Here is a 25,428-nt window from a genome sequence, read left to right as displayed (position 1 = left end):
CATTGCTTTCCACATGACCTTGCAGGGGAGACTAAAGGGTGTCCGTCCTGTGTGCTACAGAATGTGTGCAGCCCCAAAGTATGCACGATGGGGGGGAAAAAAAAAAAAAAAAAAAAAGAAGAAGAAGGAAGCAGAAGGGAAAGGCAGCGGCCAGAGAGCCCGGGAGGAGAGGAAGGAGGAGAGACAGGGAGCGGAGAGATCAGGCGGACAGGCTGTGCCAGCCAATCAGAGGCGCGCTCCGGAGCTGCAGAAGACCGAGCCGCGGAGCCCCGGGCTCGCAGGAGCGCCGAGCCGAGTCTGGGGCTCTCCGAGGACGGGCGCCGCGGTGCCGTGAGCACTGGGAAAGTCCCCTCTTTGCTTCTCATAAATTAAGTTCCTTTCCACCAGTTAGGGCAAGTCAGCCAAGGTAAGGCTTCAATAAATGACACTTTACTATGTAGTGACATGAATATGTGTGTGTACAATGGGGCTGTTACCCGGTTCTGAGTCCAAGCAGTATTTGGTGAAATCCTCCTCCGGGGTTGGTTTCGCAGGATCTAAGGGGAATGGGAAAGTTGTAGTTAATGCTTCCGAAGCCTGATGGCTCGAATACCTTCTTCTTATTTTTTTTTTTTAAAATTGCTTACCCAGGAATGTTGCTGTGGAGCCTCTGGAATGTGAGTCTAATAACCCCGCTGGGTGTCTGCTCCTGTTTATCTGTGGATGCGCTGCTATCCGCCCTGCCCCTGAAGAAGTTGGAAGGGTAGTCTGCAAGGCACATTGGAGTAGCGATGGCATCAGATTGAGGTGTCATGTATGTCTAGCTATAAAAGTGAGAGAGAGCATTGTCAGAATAGAAACAGGGACGTTGAAATTGAAATTTTGGTAGTGCTTTTTAATTATTGCCTTTCCAATCTCCTTTTAAAATTACATGATAGCTCAGTATTGAAGCTGCAGCTGAGCAAAGCTCATTTTCTCTTTTCTTTTATTCTTTTTTTTCCCTCCCATGAATTGCTTCCATAAGTGCTTATTATTAAAGCTTAAGATGAAACTTTTACTTCTTTAAAGGGCACTATAAATGATGCAGAGAAAAGAATTAGGCAGGCTCCCGTGATCAGCAACACACTTTATTTAACATATGCCCTTATGTTTGTTAACTCTGATGCATCTTCCTTTCTTAACTTCTTGAACCTGATTTGTCTCAGTGTAGGAATAACAATTATCCTGTATAAATTTTATGTCTAAAATTCAAGTCAAAATTGTGCCTTATGCATGTTTGTATGCCTGTGTGTGTGTGTGTGTGTGTGTGTGGTACGTACAGATGTGGAACTAGGAAAACCTGTCATGTAACAGGTGAAAAAAATACAATTTTATTAGCTAGTTATTACAGCTTTTCCTTCTATCAAAGCCAGTCATACTTAATGAACTTTCAGATTAATCAAGAGTAAATGTTCCTGGCTATTTCCCTGCTGGATATCAAGAAATTCTAAAATAAAATTCTTAGCTAAAATTATTATGGTCTTCTGTTTGCTCAGGTGATGGCATCACTGCTTTGAGCTGAGAGAGACAGATCAGAGAAAGATTTTATTATGCAGCCAAAAAAATAAAAAAATAAAAAATAAAAACCACAGGCTCTCACAGTGTTTTGGAACCTTTATTTTCCACTCTGGGATCACCCACAGATTTTTCAAAGCAGGGGGCTTTCCTTATGCAGTAATTGCTCTCTTCTATTTTAGTGGACTTGTCTTAGCAGAGAAAATATTTTAAATCAAGAGTTTGAGGTCCAGATTAGATCTCGTGTGTACCTTGTTGGATGTGGGAGGGGGTAGCAGGATATGGTACTAGTAGAGAATGAGTTCTGTCATATAATACTCTGGTCCAAGCACCAATCATCTTTTCAGTTTTTCAAGCCTCCTGTACTGTTTAATTCTGGATTTCTTGATAGTAAATTAACCTAGTGTAGGGCAACACATTTATTCACTTAATAAGGCATTCATTTAATGCCTTGCTAGATAAGGATTTTATAAAACATAGTACTGATAATTTTCAGTGAGACAGCTAACTTTAGGAGGAGAAAAATGATACCAATGGTCAATTTTGAATTCCTGACAAGAATTACAGGTAGAAAAATAAGGATTTACTAGATTTTCTAGATGCAACAGAAATGCCCAACTGAAGATAATCCAATAGTAAAGGAAAATACAATAGTAGAAGGAAAGTTAAGAGCTGGGAAGCTTTACCTGTAACTCTGTCTTGTGCATGTTGGATATAATTAGCTATAACAGTAGTGAACATGGCAATAGAAACCAATGCTCATGTAAAATCTATACATTGGGCTATTGGAAATTATTCCTCCTGATGTACTATTTCAGATGGATATGTGGGAATCATGAGAATGAATGAGTCAGTCCAAGTTCATAAATTTTTTATATGAAGTGTGCTATATATAGTAAATATATAGTACATTTTTATTGGCTTATATAAATACCATTACTGTGCTTCGTGTTGATGTTTGTGGTCTGATGAATGCAAACCCATGTTCACAGGTATGTGTCTCACTTGTCCTGTATTTGGCTTGTCAGTGATTAGAAATCTGAGGTATACCTGATGTATTTGAAATTTTCATATAATAATCTTTTAGAATCTGAACATGCATTTACCTTTCTGTAGGTCTAGGATTAAAAGTACTGAACTTATTGGCTTGAAAATATTTATTTATCTCAAATCCATGTTTTTGATGCCATGTAGTCAGGTGAAAAGTAAGAGAAATTGAGAGATTTAAGACAACAAGTGTGTAAGATGTTTTGCTTTTTTTTCTTTTCTTAATAAGTAGAGGACTTCAAACTTTTTAATTTGCTTCATGTATGCCTTTTGTGTAGTTGCATTATACATGCCTGTAGAACTATAGTTTGGATAAGAGCTTTTTAACCTTGGTGCTCTTGATATATCAGGCTGTATAATTCTCACGGGTGATGGGAGGCTGTCCTGTGTTTCTTAGGATGCCTAGCAATATGTTCTACCTGCAATATGCCAGTAGCAGCATTTGCAAATTGTGACAACCAAAAATATCTGCGGGCATTGTTAACTATTTCCTTGGGGGGGGGAGCAAACTTGTATCCCTCCCCCACTGAAAACCAATACTGTAGTAAAAACCAAAGGTTGTGTGCAGAAAATGGTCATACAACACATGGTTTGAGTAGACAACTGCTCACATATAGTTCAGTTTGGGTGTTCTGTGATGAACCCCCCTTCTCTTGCTTTGGAGTAATTTCAACTGGTGTTTCATTAGGTCCCTAACACAAACTGTGGAAGAGCTTATCAGTGTTCTTTTTTTCTGTAAACTGAGAGACTGGCCTATATTAGCATATACTATAATTTGTAGGAGCAAGAGGAAATTTTTTAAAAATGGAAAAAAAGAAAACAGATGTGAAGGCTGAGACACATTTCACTTCAATTTTTTTCTTTCAGATGAGTCTTTAATATAAGTAATGAGTAAATGAAAAATACTGATTCTATTCTATAATAGCTTTTTCTTTCTTTTTTTTTTTTTTTTTGGAGTATGTATATGTTTGTAATGTAAGCAGTGGGTGTTTACTGTAGTAATTCCAGGTGCTTGGAGTAGTTTTTAATGTCCAAAGTCTCTAGAAGTAAAAGGAAAACATTTTGATTTTAAGTGCATAGTTCTTAGTTGGTTGGTATTATATAGCATAATAAAAAGAAATATTGAGCTTCATGATTTGAGCACATGGCAGAACTTGATCCTGACCTGGATTACTTGTGTCAAATATTACTTGTATATAGGCCATTTTTCTTCCTGTGCAAAAGGGGATAAGAATAGGCATGAGAACCCAACAATACAAGGTGCTAAAATGGGTTTCAATTTGTAAAGGTCTACACTACTGTCGATAAATGATCGTAGAGTCAGTGTCTCTGGTGATTTTTCTAGTGAGAATTGACTCAGTAGGCTGAATCTTCCGAGCTATAGAGGTTAAAAATTATCTATAAAAAATGGAAGTATTTTTGTTTTGTTTTTATTTAAATGCCAGTTAGTTAATTAGTTCAATTCCCGTTAGTTAATATAAGTGTAATATTAGTTTCAGGTGTACGATACAGAGATTCAACCCTTCCATAAAACAGCCTGTACTCATTACTGGGCCCTCCTTAACCCCCGCCACCTAATTCACCCATTCCCCCATGACCGTCAGTTTGTTCTCTATAGCTAGGAGTCTGTTTCTTCATTTGCCAACTTCTCTCTCTCTCTGTCTCTCTGTTTTTGTTTTTTCCTCTTTGCGTGTTTGTACGAATGTCAGTATTCTTATATACCATTCATTTAAGTAATCCTCCATTAATTGTTTTTTAAGTTAAGAGAAGGCCAACACAAATTAAGTCATTTAGTATCTCTATCATTGCTGATAGTGTTTTGACTTTTAAGTGCTGCACATATTCCAGAAAGAGATTTCCAGGATAATAAATGGACTTCAGGGAAACGTAGGAAGAGGTATAGGAAGAACATTCACTTTAGTGTATCCTGATATGTGTGGGTGTTGTTTCTTAAATATCAGAAAATTCTGGCATGTAAACTTCCACACTGCGTGGCTACATCAATTTAGGAAACTTCTTGGTAATCGGAGAATAAAATGAACAAAATTCGGGGCGCCTGGGTGGCTCAGTGGGTTAAGCCGCTGCCTTCGGCTCAGGTCATGATCTCAGGGTCCTGGGATCGAGTCCCGCATCGGGCTCTCTGCTCAGCAGGGAGCCTGCTTCCTCCTCTCTCTCTCTGCCTGCCTCTCTGCCTACTTGTAATCTCTCTCTGTCAAAAAAATAAATAAATCTTTAAAAAAAAAAATAAAAAAATAAAATGAACAAAATTCAATCCCTACAAGTATCTGAGTGAAATACTGAATAAAGCAAGTATTTCACTTATCTGACCTCCCCTAGACTATGCCTTACCCTATGTTTTACTCATACTGCATGGAATATGATAGATTAAATTGCCAGGAAAATGAATTTGGACGTTGCAGATGCTTCTATTGAAAAAAGGGGAATTCACTACCATTTCTATTTCACTTGTTTAGGTGATCATAGGGTCTTCAAATAGATACTTACTTTCATTGTATTTATGCCTTTGGGACAATATATATTACTTATTTATAACTATGCACAATCTGATGTGGCTGGTAATTTCACTTGATCCAATTATTTTCAGTCAGTCTACCTGATAACAGAAGTATTTTAAATAAAAATAGCTGTCTAGGTTAAACTCACAGTTATCAATGGGATTTAAATGAAGGCTGGTTGCCATTTTAACCTAGTGAATCATCATGTTCATATAAAAAATTTTTGAAACTAGTGTTGGCAAAGGTGTGATAAAACTCTTATTTACAGTTATCCCTTGTGGAAGTGAAAATTAACATACCAGTTTTGAAAAGCAATTTTCAGTCCATGGCCAGAGATGGGAGAAAACAGACTTCCTTACATGTAACTTGTGGGAATAAACCACTAAAATACAGTTCAAAGTATCAAAAAATGAAGAAATAACTCAGGAAGTTAAAACATAAGAATTCAAATCAATCTGAATAATGGTAAAATGATGGAGCTTGAATATTAAGCTTCATACAAAATGTTATATAAAATGTGATTTTTAAAAGGACATCAAGAAAATCCATTTAGTTGGATAATATATTGAGGCAGAAATGTGTATTTCCCAAATTTTCTGTACTGTTTATATATTTAAACATGTGTAATTAGTATCTTCAGCTGCAATGTGATATAATTTAAACGAGCCATGAAAATATAAACAAATTATTTTAGCTTTATGCAATTTTTTTTTAAAGATTTTATTTATTTATTTGACAGACAGAGATCACCAGTAGACAGAGAGGCAGACAGAGAGAGAAAGAGGAGGAAGCAAGCTCCCCGTGGAGCAGAGAGCCCGATGCGGGGCCTGATCCCAGGACCCTGAGATCATGACCTGAGCTGAAGGCAGAGGCTTTAACCCACTGAGCCACCCAGGTGCCCCACAATTTTTGCTTTTATAGAGAACCTGCTTATTGGTTGATTGGCTCGGTTTAACTTACCAATAGATGAGAAAGCCCTATATCACTGATTAGAAAGTAAACCAGATCCAAAAGACTATTTAGTAAGATTTTCAATTCTGTGATTGCAATTCTACTTTTAGATGATTTTTCATATTTTTTAAAGAAAAGTAGTACTATTGAGTAATACATTATACTTTATTCATTATTAAATTCATTTATGGAGATTACATTCTATTTGGGAAGCGTGATGATAAACAAGGGAAATAATGTATTAGTTGTAGAAGATACTACTATTAAGGGGGAAATAAAAGTGGGAAAGGGAATAAAAGTTTTGAGGAAATGGATGAAATCTTATATTTTGGCTATTATGGCTCCTAAGCCCTCTTTGGGAAGTGATTTGAATAAAGACTTGGAGGAAGTTTGGTTAAGTATGGTCATTGATATCTGATAAGTTGTATTCCAGAGAGGGTGAACACAAGTACAGAAGTGGGGAGGAATATGCACAGTTTAAGAATAGCAAGAAGGCCAGCATAGCTGGAATGAAGTGACAGAAATGGACCATTGAAGGAGATACCATTAAGAGATAATGGAAACCAGATCATGTTGAGATCCTGTAGATTAATGTAAAGACTTTGTATTTTTTTCTCGGAGATTTGGAGTAGTCTTAACTGTTTCTGATGAGAGAATTGAGTTAATCTGATGTTGTTATGTTAGGTGGTAAAAGAAGATGAAGGATACTGATGGATTAAGGTTACTCATCAGCTATATATCAGCAAGGAAATTTGGCCATGGGGTTGCAGTTAGACTGAAGAGGAGCGAGGACAGAACAGGACAGCTGTAATTAGCTCAGTAATTTGGTGGAGAAAACATGGTGACTTGCAGCACAGTGGAAGCCATGGAAGTGGCGAAAAGAGGTATATCTTGAAATTAAAGCTGATAGGACTTGACATTACATAGGATATTTGGGGTGCTGGGGAATGGTGAGAGTAAAGGATAAATTTTGTTGCTGCATCCTGAGCAATTAGAAGGAGGCAGTTGGGGAGCACCTGGCCAGCTCTATCAGAAGAACCTGTAGCTCTTGATTTCAGGGTCATGAGTTTGAGTCCCACATTGGGTGTAGACATTATTTAAATAAATCTAAGAAGAAGAGGGTAGGAGGAGGAGAAGAAGAGGAGGAGGAGGAGAAAGAAGAGGAAGGGAAAGAAGAAGGAGGGGGAGGAGGTGAAAGGGGGGGAAAGGGGAGGAAGGGGGGGAGGGAAAGAATTAGGTAGAACAAAGCTTGGCAGGGGAAGGAGATCATGAGTTAGATACGAAGAACCGAGTTTTGTCTATTTTTTTCAGGTGTTCTGTTTTGTTTTGTTTTTTAAATAGGCTCCATGCCCATCATGGAATCCAGTTGAGGGTGGGGGTGGCAAACCCTCAATCCTAAGGTCGAGACCTGAGCTGAGATAGAATCAGAAACTCTATCAACGAAGCCACCTGGGAGCCCTGTATATTTTTAGATTTAAATGTATAAGTAGGGATGGCATGGAGTCAGTTGCATACACAAGTGTGGGGTTCAGTGACGAGCTGTCAGCTGGAGGTAAGAAATCAGAAGCCATTCCTCATAGATAGCATTTAAAATGAAGAGATGGGATGTGAACGAAAAGATAAAAATCACAAGGAGGAGCTGGCGCAACCCAGCACAGATAGGTTGGGAAAATAAAAGCCAGTACAGTTAGTTTCTTGAGGCCATAAAAACGAATATTGGCACACAATTATTGGTTTAATCATCTCTAGATTTTGGTGTTAATTAATATAGTTCTACTCTTTTAATATTTTTATTGGCTTTAACTAAAGCATGATGTTACAATTATTGCTTTTTAGATTTGACAAATATGTAATATAAAATATATCTAATTTATGAATGACTGAATATTTTGCCTTTTTCCAACCCCAAATTACTCTACAAGTATTTTAAAAAGTAGATATGAAGTCTTCTGTAGCCATTATTAAAATTAAGGAACTGTATGTTTTTATGTTCCTATCCTGCTCATGATTTATGCCCAGCCTTTGATGTGCAGAAGAAATGTATAAAGGAGCAAGATGTGAATCTCTAGTTTCAACTGCAGGTATGAGATGACTATAAAATATTTAAATTCACCTTTAAACAAATACAAAGGATTACTACATTAGTAGATCTTATCAACGATACTCACTCTAACGAATGCATTCTTTCATCAACTATTCCAAGACACGCGCACACGCATTCACACACACAACTTTATGATCACATTCTGTTTCTTAATCTAAACAGACAATAACCAGCTTGGGTAACCAGAATTTTATTAACAAAACTTCACTCAGAATATTTTCATATCAGATGATTTCAGTGCTTTAACTTCTGCAACTCAGTTTTACGAAAGAAGTTGCAAGAGTTTGAACAATTTAAGGGCGTGTTTAAGTGTTGTGTGTGACCACACTGAAGGCTCATGAGTGGGCAGAATAATGGTTCCCAAAGATATTCAGGTCCAAATTCCTAAAACCTGTGAGTATATTAGGTGGTAGAGGAAGGTTAATGAATGAAGATGAAATTAAGTTTGCCAATCAGCTACTCTAAAAGAGATTGCTGATCCTGGAAGATCTAGGTGGGCCCATGGTAATCACAGGGTACTAAAAGTGGGAAAAGGAGGCATACAGGAGGCCAGAGTGATGCTATGTGGGAGGGACTCAACTCTGATGTTCCTGGGTTGAAATATGGAGGAAGAGGGCCAAGCACTAAGTGGTTTAGGAAACTGCTAGAAACTGGGAAAGGCAAGGATTCTCTGCTTCTTACCTTAAGAAAGGAAGGCAACATTTTGAGGAACCTCCTCAAAATGTTGAAAATAGAACTGCCCTATGACCCAGCAATTGCACTATTGGGTATTTACCCTAAAGATACAAATGTAGTGATCCAAAGGGACACATGCACCCGAATGTTTATAGCAGCAATGTCCACAATAGCCAAACTATGGAAAGAACCTAGATGTCCATCAACAGATGAATGGATCAAGAAGATGTGGTATATATACACAATGGAATACTATGCAGCCATCAAAAGAAATGAAATCTTGCCATTTGCAACAACATGGATGGAACTAGAGCGTATCATGCTTAGCGAAATAAGTCAAGCAGAGAAAGACAACTATCATATGATCTCCCTGATATGAGGAAGTGGTGATGCAACATGGAGGCTTAAGTGGGTAGAAGAATCAATGAAACAAGATGGGATTGGGAGGGAGACAAACCATAAGTGACTCTTAATCTCACAACAAACTGAGGGTTGCCGGGGGGAGGGGGTTTGGGAGAAGGGGGTGGGATTATGGACATTGGGGAGGGTATGTGATTTCGTGAGTGCTGTGAAGTGTGTAAACCTGGTGATTCACAGACCTGTACCCCTGGGGATAAAAATATATGTTTATAAAAAATAAAAAATTAAAAAAAAAAAAAAAAAAAAATAAAATTATTTGTTACAATACTTTTAAACAGAATTTCTGGAAATTTCTTTAAGGAAAAAAATCAACTTTAATCCATTTATTATTCACTTGAGTAAAAAAAAGAATAAGTCAGGAAATGACAGTACTGAGTATCACTGATTTGAAATAGTCAAGGCATGAATCACTCTTTTCAGATGAGATGTTCTCACCAACTTCAAAGGTAGCTCCTTTGTGACTCTGGGAGCAGTTGGGAATAGCTTGTTTCTCCCTGAGAAAGAATTTCACTCTATTTCCAGTCCAGTGCTAAGGAGGATTTCATGTGTATGCAAAAAGGTATTTTTAACACAAAATTTGGTATTAACATCATGGAATTGCTGACTCTTCCGAGTGTAAAATTGTGGCTTTCAGAAAGAAGTAAACTGGGACACTCTGTCAGCATCCTGGAAATGATATCCATTCTTTACTAAAGGAAATGCCAAACATTTAAAATGAAAAAGCAACACATTAACTCAATGAAAAGGCTAGATTGTTCTAATCAATAAACTCTACAAGGGTAGTTTATTCTTAGCTAATACGTTTTTATGCCTCTAACTTATCACAACAGAAGAGCATTGTTTATAAAATTTTGATTTTTCTAAACAACATGAAATATTTAAAATAACAATTGCTTCACCTCAGTTTGTGTTTAATTGTTATTGATCTTTCTGCTCTATGTAAATACTAACTCAGAGCTTGCTTTTCAGATGTTTATCAAACTGCACATTTTTCCAGGAAACTCTACAATTTCCTTTTCTGCATATTAATTTTTCATCCAATACAGTACATTTTCTTCAATGTATTGCATTTCATTTAAAATTAGTGCATTCGAAGATAACCATTTTATAAAATATAAAAGTAGCACCTTCTGCCAAAATATGTTTTACTGGATAAAAATGATGAATTTAGTGTAATTTTTTAATAGAGTGTAGAGACTTGATATACTGAAAAATTTGAGAGAAATTATCTAATGTATACTTTGAACTCAGATTTCAATTAACTTATTGATTCATTTACACTTATCATTATATAAGTGATCATTTTAAATTTATTTGTATGTGTATAGTTAACCAGGCTAACTGGAAGTCTTTTCTGGGGCCTCCAGATGCTGGGCAGATATTAGCTTCATTGTTTTTATGAGTGAACGGAAGTCATACAAGTCACAGTTTTGCCCAGTGGCGCAGACTTCATAGCAGCTGAATCACAATGGAGCATGCTGTGTCTTCCATCTTTTGTACCTCTCCGCTACTCACCCTTCATCCCCCCTTGATCATGGATCTGATGGCCTTGCCTCACGTTACAATCATTAGCATTCTAAAATCAGTGGGACACTTTCTAACTCCCATCACTACCAAAGCTACATGTAAACTGATGTCTAAGGTCTAATCCCTTTTCTCTGCTCAAGTTATAGTGAAACGTCATTCTTGCTATTTTCTGTACCTCGTTCTCAGGATTCCCTCCCTAGACCTACGCTGACTCTGCCTCTGAATTGGTTGCGTCATCTATTCTCCCTTCCTAACTGATCAAATTCTATATATTCATTATACCAGCTTCTATATATTGTAGCCCTAAAATACACTTACAATGTGTTCACTACTTTCATATTTGCTGGCTTCATACTGGTTCAGATCACCATGACCTCTTCCACAAAGGCTTCTTCTCATTTGCTTTCATCAGCAAATGCTGTCCTTAAATTCTTTACGATATGCCAGCTAGCAGAAACTTCTGAAAAATATAAATCAGTAGTGTTCCTGTTCTCTTTTGAAACCCTTCAGTGAATCTCAATTTAATGTACAATATGAGACTTTAAGTCCTTGTCAGGGCCTCTAAAATCCTACGTGACTTCACACAGCCTCCCTTTCCAACTTGACCCTCACGTCCACCCACCAAACTATAGTTTGATGCTTTCCCCTCCTCATATCTGTTGAGCCTTTCTTGGGGGCGTTTGAACTGGTTATTCTGTCTGAAATGCCCTTCTCTACTATTTTTCTATGCCTGCACCTTTATCTTTTATGTTGAATCCCACCCAATTAAAAATAATGCCCTGTTTCCTAAAGTAGCTGTTATGCTAGCATATTTTCTCATGCTCTTCAATGATCCTATTTCTGAGTGTACTCCTTTTTATCTCACCTCCAACTAAGAAGTATATCATTCTTGAACCAAGACCTTGTTTTCTCTTCACCTTTCAGTCCCCAATATTTAAAATATTGCCTGGTACATAGCCCACAATATGTCCCATAAAATATAAGACAGTTATAAACTATAACTGTAACAAGTCAGGCTTTTAGAAATAAACATTTTTTTTGGTCAGAGAGAGACCGCGAGAGAGGGAACCCAAGCAGGGGCAGAGGGAGAAGCAGGCTTCCCACCCAGCAGAGAGCCTGATGTTGGGTTTGATCCCAGGACCCCAGGATCATGAACTGAACCAAAGGCAGACACTTAACGACTGAGCCATCCAGGCGTCCCTAGAAGTAAACTTTTAAAAACATTTATTTGAAGTATACATAGAAGATACTGCATAAGTCATGCATATACATATAAATAACTACTGCAGATCGGACATACTTATACTACATAAAATGGAGTATTACCTAGAATCCAGAAACCTTCCTTATATACCTTCACAATACCTCCTCCTTTCCCAGATACAACCTTTTTTCTTCTGACATCTTACAATACATATTAATTTAATCTGTGTACTTTATATAAATAGAATCATATAGCACGGTTCTATTGTATTTGGCTTCAAACATTACTTTCATATAATTCATTTTATTGAGTGAATCAGTAGTTTTTAATTTTTTTTATTTTTTACTGTAGATTATTCCGTTGTATGAATATACAACAAGAGACATTCTACTGAAGGACATGTGGCTGTTTCCAGTTACTAGTAAAAATAATACAACTATGAACATTATTGTATCTGAAATCTGGACAACATATGTGTTCCTTTTACTGGGTATATACTAGGGATGAAATGCTATGTTATAGGGTAATATTCATCATGAATAGATATACCCTAAAACCTTCCCAGAGTAGTTGTACTAATTTACACTCCCACATCATTGTTTGAGAGTTAGTTGTTACTGTTAATCTTGTTGATTTTAGTCATCCTGGCAGATAGGTAGAGATACCTCATTGTGTTCTTACCTAAACTGTATGTTTCATATTTAAAACCAGAGTAAGTTTCAGGAAATAATGCGATTAGCATTCATGTTCTGCAACTGAATTCATCGGTTATTTTTTTTTACCCTTTTGCTTTATTGGTAACTAGCTATCTTTATTTTTCAGGCCATTTGAATACAGTTTAGGCATAAGATGCAGGCTTTCTGGACGGGTAGATTTGGCACTTTTGACATTCTCTGAATGTGTATTTTTTAAAATTTTTTATTTTTTATAAACATATATTTTTATCCCCAGAGGTACAGCTCAGTGAATCGCCAGGTTTACACACTTCACAGCACTCACCAAAGCCATTTTTTAAATTTTTTATTTACTTTAACAGTTTTCCCAAGTAAAATGGTTTAAGATGCAATATAAATACAATGTAGTAAGTACACTTATTTCAGATGCTAGAGAAACAAATCATGCTTTGTAACTTGTGAGAGTAATACATAAATGAGAAAAACAAAAGCCATGAGAAAAATAAATGAGCTCATCCATTTTGTTCATCATATTTAAAATATGAATCAGGCTCTATCTGATATTTGTAGATAATAACAAAAGAAGACAAAATAAGACAAAAGAAGAATATTACCTTTTCTTTGTATCTTTCATTAATTAGTATAAAGATAGTTATTAACCACGAAAGGCTATTAGTTTGGATGCCAAGAAGCCAATTTTTGCATTTTTTAAACTTAAACACTTTTCTCATTTTTGTAATGTTTATTGGCATAATGGGGACAGCCAGAGTTGCACCATGCTTGTCTATGAAAAGAAGCTCTGATAATATATTTCAAATCTATTTCCACAAAAATCTTTGTTAAGGGCATTGGAGTTTTGTTTTGTTTTGTTTTTCTTTAATTAAGTCTATAAAAAATGTGTTTCATTAATCCCTTACACCCTATCTCTGAAATGAATGAGAAACTACAAATTATTTTTGTGAAACACCAATTTATTGTTTATTATTATATGAGATTGTTTTTAAAATATTTACTTACAAACAAGCATTTTGGATATCTGGTGTATTATACTGTCTCATTATCAGAAATTTTCCTCCTTTTTGTCTGTGAGAGTTGCATTTAATCAGTAAACATGTTTTGTTTTAAGTTGATTTATTTTAAAATCAAAATATTAAAATATATTTTTTGGAATAAAATCTGAAAGTAAAGAAGATATGCCCCAGTAGTTAAAGATGGAATATGAGATCATGCCACAAACGTCAATAAGCTATTTTCTTTTCTTGTAAAACAGATTCATTCCATTTTCAATATTCTTAATTATTTGATGTAAAAAAAAAAAAGTCTGTTTTACCTCTATATACCAGTGTTGTCTTCCTTATACATTCTAATTGGATTGTTTTCACTATTATTTAAAATATCAAACTGATCTTGTATGGCAGAGCAAATAATTTTTTAATGTCCTGATACACATCTCAAGCTTAAACATGATTCTTAAAGTGTACATAAATACATTAAAATTTATTTTTCCTACGAATTTTCAAAAATTTTTGTGATGAACTGCATCCCATGAGCCAAGTAAGTTTAGCATTTCCATTTTATTCAGGTAAATCTTTCTCAGTTAGCATCATTTATCCAGAAGACTACATACCATTTTAAAAGAGAAAGTATTATGGTATTAGTTTCAAAAACTTGAGTAAATAAGTTAGAGAGTTTCCTATACTATATACCAATTAACCTGATTATACTTAAAATTTTTTTTATTTTCTTCTTGTGACATTCAATTTAAAAAATGCAATGTAGAAGGATAAAATGTTTAATATGTATCTTGGACCAAAGGACACCCTATCTTATCGATAAATTTAATTTCAAATATCCATATTTATATTTATTCTAAATTTAAAAACTGGACATGGCAATATCTGTAAGTTTGGGAAAATACTTTTTTTATTTTTTATAATATATACTATAATTTATTATTGCTTGATTGGTCTGTCTCATTTTTTATCCCTTTTATTCTTGCCATCTTGCATCTGTAGGTATCCCCAGTGCTCTTTTATTGGCCATTCATTACTCTCTATGTATTCTTACTCCCTTGTTCAGATCATCAACTTTCATGGTAATCATTCATAATTTTATGACTCTATGTATCTAGCACTGACTCTTAACCTCTGACCTTATCTTTTACTTCCAGCAATGAACAGACCTCTACCACATGATCATGCTCTTTCCCTCAAAGTTATTCAGTATGTAACACCGTTAGATTTATAATACTAGATTCTTACTTATATTACTGAACTAGGTACCAATTTATAAACTATTTGGGAGCTCTCTTTGGAGTCTAAGAATATTCTTTTATAAATTAAATAAGAACAATAAGTACTACATCTTCTACCTTCTTTTATTTTCCCGAGACCAACAGGATGTAGTATAGAGATTTAGAATCAGGCTGAATTGTTTTGAAGCTTGGTTACATTAATATTTGTATCACCACAGGCAGATTTATTTAATTTTCTATTTATAAAATTGAACAACACTAATGGAAAGGATTAAAATGTTATGTTTCTAGCACAGCACAGTGCCAAGCATAGAGAAAGCACTAAGTAAAATATGGGTCTTCCTCATTTCTCTTCTAGCAATTAATCTTCTGATTTTTCTGTGTATATCATTGATAATGCCGTGACTCCATAAGAAAGCCTAAAGTAATAGTTGAATATTCCTTCTCTAATCTGATTCCAGTTCCACCATTTTTGTCATTAATGTATCTTGTAGACAACCAAATTTTCTGTGTTCCAATGACTATCACTGGTCATTATCCTTAATCAGAACCATTTGGCTTGCATTAGTTCTTACTGCATTTCTTCTCTTTTCCATTTACTATTATTTTTCACTTTTTTTTTCTTTTATGGCCTAAGTGTTCTACAAACTGCTTGAGAGCAAATATCACATCATTAATTTCTCTTATATGTGCCCTAGCCTGATGGCATGTTATGTGAATGACATATATTTTAATTGGTTGGTTTGGAAGAAATATATCCAATTCCATTTTGACATTTAGGTCTGATGCCTACTCAATATGATTATACTTTTTTGTTACCTAGGTATCCTTTATTTTAAAAATCAACACGATCAAACTGTGAAGATATTCTGAAATGACTTTAAAACAGTTCACCAAAACTATCAATTAAATGCATTGCCTTAATTTATTTCTTTATTATTGACTACATGAATACATATGCACATAGCATAATAGAATAGCACATAGAATAATGGCTTGAAGTTTGCTAATGGAAAAGGAAGTTTATCCAAAATGCCAGTCTTTGAACTCATTTCAACTAGAATGTTTATTTAAAAGTTTTTTTCCTATTTAATGATTAGCAACTTTTACTTTTTTAAGAGCTTTTGCTTAATATAGATTTGCTATATATTTACATATATATATAAATAATTTTCCATCCTTCAAATATAATATAGAGAAAATAAAAAATTTTAATATCCAATTGGAATATAAAGTTATATGTATAGCTAATGCAATATTAAAATGTGATAAACTTTCCCCTTTCTTATCCAGATTTATGAGCTCTTAATCTCTCAAGGTTCCATATTTTAGTCATTAAAGATTAGAAGCCTAGCTAATATCCATAAAGTTATGCCATATCTTTCTTTCTGAACAAGAGCATTATTGGAGATTTTATTTGTATCTCATCATAACTGAATTAAATAATCTGAACAAAACAGTTGCCCAGAAATAAGCATATATTGTTTTAATGACAGTAACCTCCACTTGGTGGTTAAAAGTGATCTATTATCTTTCTTTTTATATAAAAATCCAATTAGAATATAAAATAGTTCAGACACAAAATAAAAATATTTTTTCTCTTCCTGAAAACATGCTGCTTTTTTTTATGATCGCAACATACGATCTGTTCAGTATTTACCATATAGGTGTTGTCACAAAATTTTGTGTTCCATTGTAGTACATGCATACGCCCTCAATCGGGTGAGTATGCTCCCAGGACAGATTTAGCTATTAATTGACATCGCAGGGCAATACATTAATAATTTCTGTTCTCTGGTAACACTCTTCACCACAATGTAACAAGCCTAGCTCTTTTTTTTTTTTTTTTTTAAGATTTTATTTATTTATTTGACAGGGAGAGATCACAAGCAGGCAGAGAGGAAGGCAGAGAGAGAGGAGGAAGCAGGCTCCCCACTGAGTAGAGCGCCCAATGTGGGGCTCGATCCCAGGACCCTGGGATCATGACCTGAGCTGAAGGCAGAGGCTTTAACCCACTGAGCCACCCAGGCACTCCACGCCTAGCTCTTTAGAGTCCTCTTCTCTTTTCCTTGTTCTTTCCTTGAATCTAACCTCATATGGCCATATACCTACAGTTTAGTGAAACTGGTGATCCCCTGTTCAGCTTTTGTATTCCCCACACTAATCATCAGAGTGAAAAATATCTAAAAAGTCAGTGTCATAATTCTAACTCATGAATTCAACTTCAGTAACTACTTTACTACTAATAATGCTATTTATGTAATCTACTCAATAAAATTATTTTGATTATATTTCTTTATATTGGGAAAATTTGCTACAAGATTTTTAAAACATGCTGAAGATAGAAATGGCCTGTCTGAATGCATCAAACCATCTAAACACATTGTGTATACTTCGGGGTTCGTAGTTTCTCAGATGTTTAGCAGGATCACCCATGAAGCCATCTGGTCCCAAGGATTACTCTACTGGGAGATTATTGGTTACTGATTCAATCTCTCTACTCACTATCGGTCAGTTCAGATTTTCTGTCTCTTCCTGATTCAGTTTTGGTAGGTTGTATATTTCTAAGAATGTATCCATTTTTTCTGAGTTTTCCAATTTATTGACCTAGTTGTCTCTTATGATCCTCTGTGTTTCTTTAAAATCAACTCTAACATGTCTTTTTAAATTTTTACTTTTATTTTAATCTTCTTTTTCTCTTTGTCTAACTGAAGGTTTGCCCAATATTTTAAGTCACCTATTAGCTTTTTAAAAAAATCTTTCCTGTTGTTTCTTTGATCTTTATTTTGTTTATTTCTACTCCGTTTTTTAATATTTAGGCTTAATTTGTTCTTGTTTTTCTAGTTCCTTGATGTGTGTAAAATTAGGTGATTTATTTGAAATCTTTCTAATTTTTTAATATCCTTCTAATTTTTTTAAAAGATTTTATTTATTTATTTGTCAGGGAAATAGAGAGAGTACAGGCAGGCAGAGTGGCAGGTAGAGGCAGAGGGAGAAGCAGGCTCCTTGCAGAGCAAGGAGCCTGACGCGGGACTCGATCCCAGGACCCTGAGATCATGACCTGAGCCGAAGGCAGCCGCTTAACCGACTGAGCCACTCAGGCATCCCTCTTTCTAATTTCTTAATAAAAATTTTCTCTTTCTTATCAGAGTTATGGAAAAAATCTAACATGTTGTTCCTCCCTTATATTCTCACATAGAAATTGTTACACTGTTAACTTACATTCAAATAAGATTTATTATTTGTTGTAAATTTCCAGATAATTGAAGTTTTTATTTTTTTGAAGACTAGCTTATAGCATTGCTATACTTGGATTGTTCATTTTTATTCAAGTCTACAAAAAAGTAATACCAATTTTTATGCATGTGTAGATAAATGCATAAAATACAAAACAAAGACCTCCTATAGTCCCACCATTTATAGACAATCTCTGTAAACACTGATATTTTTTAGAGCACAGACACACACACACATACACACACACGTGTGTGTGTTCTATATACATATATATATATATACATATATGCACACATATATGTCATGCAGGTAGGTTAAAGAGAACATGAGTTAAGTTTTTGAATTGTAACATGGACTTATACATTTATAACTTAAAAAAAATATTTACTTTGGGTAGTTCCAATTAAAGACCTAAGCTAAGAAAATGATCACAAATTCAAAATCTATGAAGAAAAATGACCATGCAAAAATTTGGGCAGCAGCAATAAAATAAACAGCCAAACAGTGGCTCAGCCAAACAGTATTTGTATACGCATTTTAACACATCCATTTGATACTATATAGAAATATTTAAGGCTACTAGAACATCCAAAGCTGTATCATTTGGTGCAAAACTGTTCCAAAATCGACATATGTGCAACATGTAATGCAATAAAGTGATTATGTGTGTGTGTGTTCTGTATACATATATACACATACCTATGTGTATATAGAACATATACATGCATGTATATATGTATATATACATATACCTGCGTGTGTTAAATACATATACACACAAATACATACATATGTATGTGTTAAATATGTATACATGTATGTTCTATATATACACACATAGTTGTACATATGTATACATCTATGTATATATACACATATGTATACACATATATACATATATGTTTTGTGTTGTTTTTCTTTTAGATCTCTTAATAGCAATAATATTGGGTCAATTTTAAAATCAAGATCAAAAAATAAATTTAAATCAAGGAGATACAAAGTGCTCCTTTGTCATTACATAGTGTCAGTGAATTACAAAAGAGAAGTGATCATCTCATTAACATCTTTCCTGTCTTGGGGCGTTAGATGGGAAGTCATATCATTTTAAGTGGATCATATATAATGAATTCTTTAAATAATATTCTCTGAGACTGAAGCATTACAGTGAATCTCTTTAAGGCTTTCCTGGAAAACATATATATTATCTAGCATAGAGTTTTTGATAGCAGATTTAAGTCAGATACTCTAAAGATAGTGAATTTTTTTACCTTTTTTTTCTTAAGTTTTTCTAACTTATGGACTCATCATTTATTAATTATGTGTAATTCATCCGTTAAATATGGATTTAATCACTGGGTCCATATGACCTTTCCAATTTATTAAATGTTTGTAAATAATAAATATGACTCAAAAATACATATTTCTATCTTTAAAAACTAGAATCTGACACTGATTTAAGACAAGAGAGACAAAAATAAAAAAGAGAAAAATCATGGTAACAGAAAATCCATAAGTAAATAATTTTACACATAAGTGTACATCATAAAGAAACTTTATACTTAAGGTAAAAAAAGATATCTGATAGTAGATTATGCCAATATTGGAGAAGTCAAATAAAATATTTTCAAACAAGATAATAATGCATTGAGAATGAATTATAAAAAGTAAGATCTTAGAAAACGAGAAGGTATTATAGTGAATATTTATGATATCTGTGGAAGGAAAGGTTAATATAATCTTGAAAATTTTAGGGAAAAAAAAACTATTGCAGGAGAAAATGTTTAGGGTTGAAAATATATAAACTTTTGGAATCCTCTGGAATAAAAGTAATTAAAAAGATAAATGGGTCTAATAAAATATTTACTGCAATCTCAATGAAAGGCCAACAATTTTATTTTGTTATAATAATAAAAACATGGAGAACCTCTTGACTATAATCATGATTATAAAAGAAAGAATTATATAAATAATGCATAGAAACATTGAAATTAAAAGACTCATAGAGGACCATAGACAGTAGACAGAAACCAAGAATATAATCTCAAAGAAAGCATATTATGAATCCCAGTCTTGCATATAATTGATGGTATAAAATCATGCCAAAGAAACCATTTTTCCAGTATTCCAATATTGCTTGCAGTCTATCAAGTTCCTGGCACATGATGGGCTCTAGGGTCCCAGAGTGAGATTAAACACTTAAACCCCGGACTCAGTCCAGCTTTGAAACTTACCAACAACAGGTCCTAGGTTTTAGCTGTATGTACAGGGTCTTTTCTGAACAGCTAGCATGGCTCTAGGTCAAGAGTTGACCTGGAGTTGACCTACTGACTTCAGTTAGGGATTTAGAGTGCCTGAAGTTCTGCCATTAGCAGTGTATGGCTTTGTTCGCCCTGTAGGTCACTGCCAGTCAGCTGAAGGGGAAACAAGATTGAAGATGGAAAACATAATGGTTGGCCAGCATCACCTGATCATTCCCAAGAGCAAAGTAATTAAGTTGTAAGCCCAGAAAGGAAGAAATAAAAAGAAAAAGAAAAAAAAAAAGACTTATGTCATAAAGACTTCTCTCAGAGAGACCTATGTGTCTATTACATTTTAAGATGGGCTCATCAATGAAAAGCTTAAGCATCGTAATCATTAGCGAAGTGTTTCCCTTTTTTGGTTATCCAAATAGCACATTTTGATAGAAAATATCTCCTTAATAAAAATGCAGATTTGATTTTCTCAAATGGGCCCTTTCGCTCTGAAAACAAATAGTCCTCTCTTTGCATCAGTTCACTCTTACAATAGATGATGGAAGAAAAGAAGGGAAATGTGTGTGATCTTCACATGCACAAAAAGTAATGCCAGTGTCACCTCTTAAATAAATTGCAGACATGTTTTTGCCTAAAAATCCAATATGAGGTTATTGGAGTTTTGTTGGCAATTCTTTCTGTATAGAGCGAGCCTTTTATAGCCATGTAACAAGTTTTAAACAGAAACACTTCAGTCATAGCTGGCTGCAATTCATGCCTTAATTTAAAAAGAAAGGGTATGCCAATATTATTTAGATATTTCAAAATAAGCCTTTATATGTACATAACACACATAACCAATTAACAAATTATTCCCTGCTTGGTAAAATACTCTCATATATTTTTATTGTCTATGTTTCATATTTCCAGACATATATGTTTCCAAACATACATATATATGTTTATGTGTGCATATATATTTATTTGCAGAGATCTGAAATCACTGTAAAGATAGATAAATGATTCTCAGTGTTTTCTCTTGTTTATTCTTTATCAAATTAAATGCAGATTCCCTAGTGCTTATATCTCCTCAAAATGGTCAATAAAACAGGCAGAGATACTTAATTTCTATACTATCAAGGTACTGCTTGATACTTTACTAAACTAAGGAACAGATTTTATTTTTCCCCGAATATTCTACACACATCAGTCTAGAAATAAAACAACTTAATTTAAATATATATATATATATTTAGAAAGCTATATATAGTTTTATTTTATAAATAATTCAGATTCATACCCACCTTCACTACTTGAGATTTTCCTAAGGTATTCTTAGATCACAGTTTTCTGCTTTTGAGATTCTTATATGAATTATGTATGACAACTGAAAACAAGAAGAGTTGAAGTGTGAAAATCTCTGAGAAGGATTAACACCCATGAATAGTCTAAGGATAAAGCTGCATAAGATTCTCTACTCTACATCAATATTTATCCTATTTGTTGAGGTTATGAAACTCTATGATATTTAATGACAAATGTGCTTCGCTTCAAAATATAGATAGTGTATGGGAAAATGCCCTGGAATCTGGTTGGTGCTGGTCACAGTTGCACTGGAAATGAGGTACAAGGATCTACAACCTCCTTTTGGGAAGTTCCTAAGATAGAAAATAAGCTCTCTGAGTCCAGCGTTGCTCTAACCTGAGTCCCTGCTGCTCTTAGTGCCTAGCATATGCCCCAAACCAAGCAATATTGACTGAAAGAAAACATAAAATAGCAAAAATGAGAGCAAATGGCTGTGTAAAATACTCCCTCTATCATACTAAGAGCCTGTTAGCCTCACTCTAGGGATCCCCGGGTCGCAGCTCTAAATGAGATTTTTGAGCCAGTTTATATAAGTTTGGTCAACACAACGAGTGAAAATAAGACATCAAGTCATGTGGATGCTCTGTTTTGCACCATATTCTGTTTATTTTTATGGATAATGTTAAGCTTTTAAAACAGTGTGATGCAGTATCGTTTTGTCAGGTCAGTTGCAGCCGTGTCCTGACGAATGTTGCTGACCCTTCTGCTGTGTGTCCTGACTGCTACGACCCCTACCTGTACTAGGAAATAATTTACCCTTGTTTAACTCAATAGTGCCTGCGTCTGGTCTTCCTGTTATTCTGAACCCGTTATTGGCGGTTGTTCAATACATTATGCGGAAGAAATATTTATATTTATGTGTATATACATATGTGAGCATATATATATATATATAGACACATATATACACATATAAAAATATATACAACTATATATGTATTTTTCTTAATGACACAAATATCCCATCACTAATATATATTTGATATATTTTAGTTATTTGATAGATTTTAGACAATAATTTAATGCCAACTGGTTTCTTCATATCTTTAGTTTAAAATTCAACCTGTATTGGATATAAACTATCACTAAATATTTCAAGTCACTTTTACAGGAAATTCTGTGCGGTAATAAATAGGGATGTTCACCATGGAATTAAATACTATATTTATTATTAGTTAATACTAGTACTAACTTAATGCCAGATTAATACTAACTGCTGATGATTAAAAATTATAATAACCTACTTTTACAGCTAAGAAATGTAGTCAGAGGATTACCTTCAGAGTTCTTTACTATGAATAATTATTTAGAGTAGAGAGATGAAAAAGGTTGAAAATGAGCATATGTTTATTTCATTTTATATATATAAATAGATTTTATTTATAAAAGATTATGGAAAGAGTTACCTGAGGTTCAGTTGTTTGGTATCTAAATTATACATAGGTACAAACCTATATAAAGATAGAACCCATATAAGTATATATACCCCATATGTAAGTATAACTTCAAATGAGAAAAGAAAACCTACATTTCTGATGATATTTTCTGATTTTCCTCTTGATTTGAATAAAGCTTAATTATGGAAGTTTACTTTCCCTTATAAGTATGTCACAGTAATATAAATAGTATGATGGAATTAGCATACCGCTCTGAAGTCGGCATTGTTTTTTTTTGTAAAATGCCCCTTACTGTGTTCAAAATTTGGTATTTTGAGAAAAAATAAAGTAGTGCATTCATGACTGGTTATCTGAATCCTTATATATAAATTTGCTTTTTGTGATGAAATATTTCGTAAAAATCGATATTTACAACTGGCATATTTTTCGCGGTCAGCAAGCTTATGTAGTAGATGACTAGATCCATAGATTTATATACACACCCTGCGCTGTGTAGCTACTAACCATGAACTTGTGGCCACTTGTGGCTTGTGAATTTTCGTGTTCACTCTTAAATTCTTTCTCATTCTGCTCCAATTTTTTTCAACTCTGATTCTGCTATCTATACATTCCATTAAATTCTTTCGTAGCTGGTAATACTCATTAAGTGCTATAAAATTTAAGTGTTCCTGCTTCCTTTGTCTTCAGACTTGCCAGGCCACTCTATTATATTTAAAATTAAGAGTGGTATTATCTCTTAACCATTCTCTTAAAATATTTTTTAAATAGTATAAAATTCATATAAGCACAGGTTACGATAATGCTTAATACAAAGGTGTGAGGCACGTGGGTGACTCAGTCATTTGAGCAGTGCACTCTTGGTTTCAGCTCAGGTCATGATCTCAAGGTCCTAGGATCCAGCCCCTTGAGCTCAGGGTCAGCCGGGAGTCAGCTTGTGGATTCTCTCCTTCTCCCTCTACCCCTTGTCCACCTTGCTCGCTCTCTCTCTCTCTCTCTAAAATAAGTAAGTAAATAAATAAATCTTTAAAAAAATACAGAAGTTTGGATCAAAATTTATTAATTTCCCACTTTCACCATAATTGATGAAGATGTTAAAATTATAAAAATAGGCACTATTTTTTTGTATTTTGTTCTTTTTTGTTGCTTATTTCCATAATGCTACAATTGTGAAACTTCTCTTTCTTTGCCATCTTGACACTATCATGAAATGATGAGCACTTGAACCCACTATCCCCCTAAATTTTACTTCTGTGCATTTTACAGTAATGTCCTTAATTCCCAAGTACTCCTTTTTCTGAGATTACTACTTTTCTTAATACATGCTTCTTGTGTTGATATATGCTGTTTTCAAATATGTATCATATTTGTCAAATAAAAAAATTAGGAAATAAATATATATATTTAGAATATTTAGAATAAAATATACCTATATTTAGAACATGCTGACTTCATTCTGGAAATCTGTTCAAGTTATCTTGTTTTTTTCTTTCTGCTGTGTTTTCTTTGTTTATTCCAACTGAAGTGGCTTCTTTGGTCTTACAATGTATTTATGAATTAAGGATATATTTAATATAAATCTCTGTATAATTTTATCTACAGTTGTGCTGGGTCATATCCCAAAAATGACAACCCAATGTAGTGTGTGTGTGTGTGTGTGTGTGTGTGTGTATTTTGTTGTTGTTGTTGTTATTGTTGCTGTATCTGATGAGAACTTTGTAATCTTCCAAATATGGATCAATGCTTCTAGGTTTTCTCTTAATTTTCATATTGAGTATACGTTTTTTAGCACTTAATCTTGTTGCTTCTCTTCACAACATTAATGCACACTTCTAAATGCACACACTAAACAACCAAGACAAAAAAAGTCAATTTAATACTGATTCCAGCCTTTTCACCTTTTCTTTTCCTAAGATTAAGATTATTATATTCACAGAAATCAACACGGAGCTAGTAAATGATCAGTAATAGCTTTTTGAAAAGCAACATATATTGTTCATATATATCAATTAGGAATCCTAAATGATCCAAAAGCTATATTTAGGTGATAATTTTAAAGTATTTACTAAGTATAGATAATGTAATAGGGCCTGAAATGAAATGCAAAGGTACAGTAGGATGAAATTCTATTAATTCATTGATTATAGTTTTCTTAAAACAGATACTCTAAAATGATCCTATGATTTTCAGTTTTCAACTATAGATTTAGATTTTGTATCTATCGATACAGAATTTCCCCTTTTCTAAAAACAAATAGAACTGCCATAACTTGATTGGTACAATAATTTTTTTTTTT

General features: G+C 34.0%; 1 protein-coding gene across 6 annotated transcripts in view; it reads left to right on the top strand.

The window, feature by feature from the left end:
* The window catches only part of CDH18 (cadherin 18), a 982,055-nt gene that overhangs the window by 486,680 nt on the left and 469,947 nt on the right, over positions 1-25,428 (top strand). Inside the window, exons 1-2 of one of the 6 annotated variants that reach the window (XM_059416935.1) lie at positions 166-406; positions 631-656. The exons of 4 other annotated variants lie outside the window; for them this stretch is intronic. The gene's annotated coding sequence lies outside the window, so the exon portion shown is untranslated. Of the gene's footprint in view, positions 1-165; positions 407-630; positions 657-25,428 lie in introns of those variants that run through there. One more of the 6 variants, XM_059416936.1, reaches the window with a different exon arrangement.

The sequence above is a fragment of the Mustela nigripes genome, chromosome 12 (assembly GCF_022355385.1).
Source record: "Mustela nigripes isolate SB6536 chromosome 12, MUSNIG.SB6536, whole genome shotgun sequence".
Taxonomy (NCBI): domain Eukaryota; kingdom Metazoa; phylum Chordata; class Mammalia; order Carnivora; family Mustelidae; genus Mustela; species Mustela nigripes.
The sequence above is the reverse complement of the archived record's forward strand: the minus strand, read 5'-3'. Positions and strand labels throughout refer to the sequence as shown.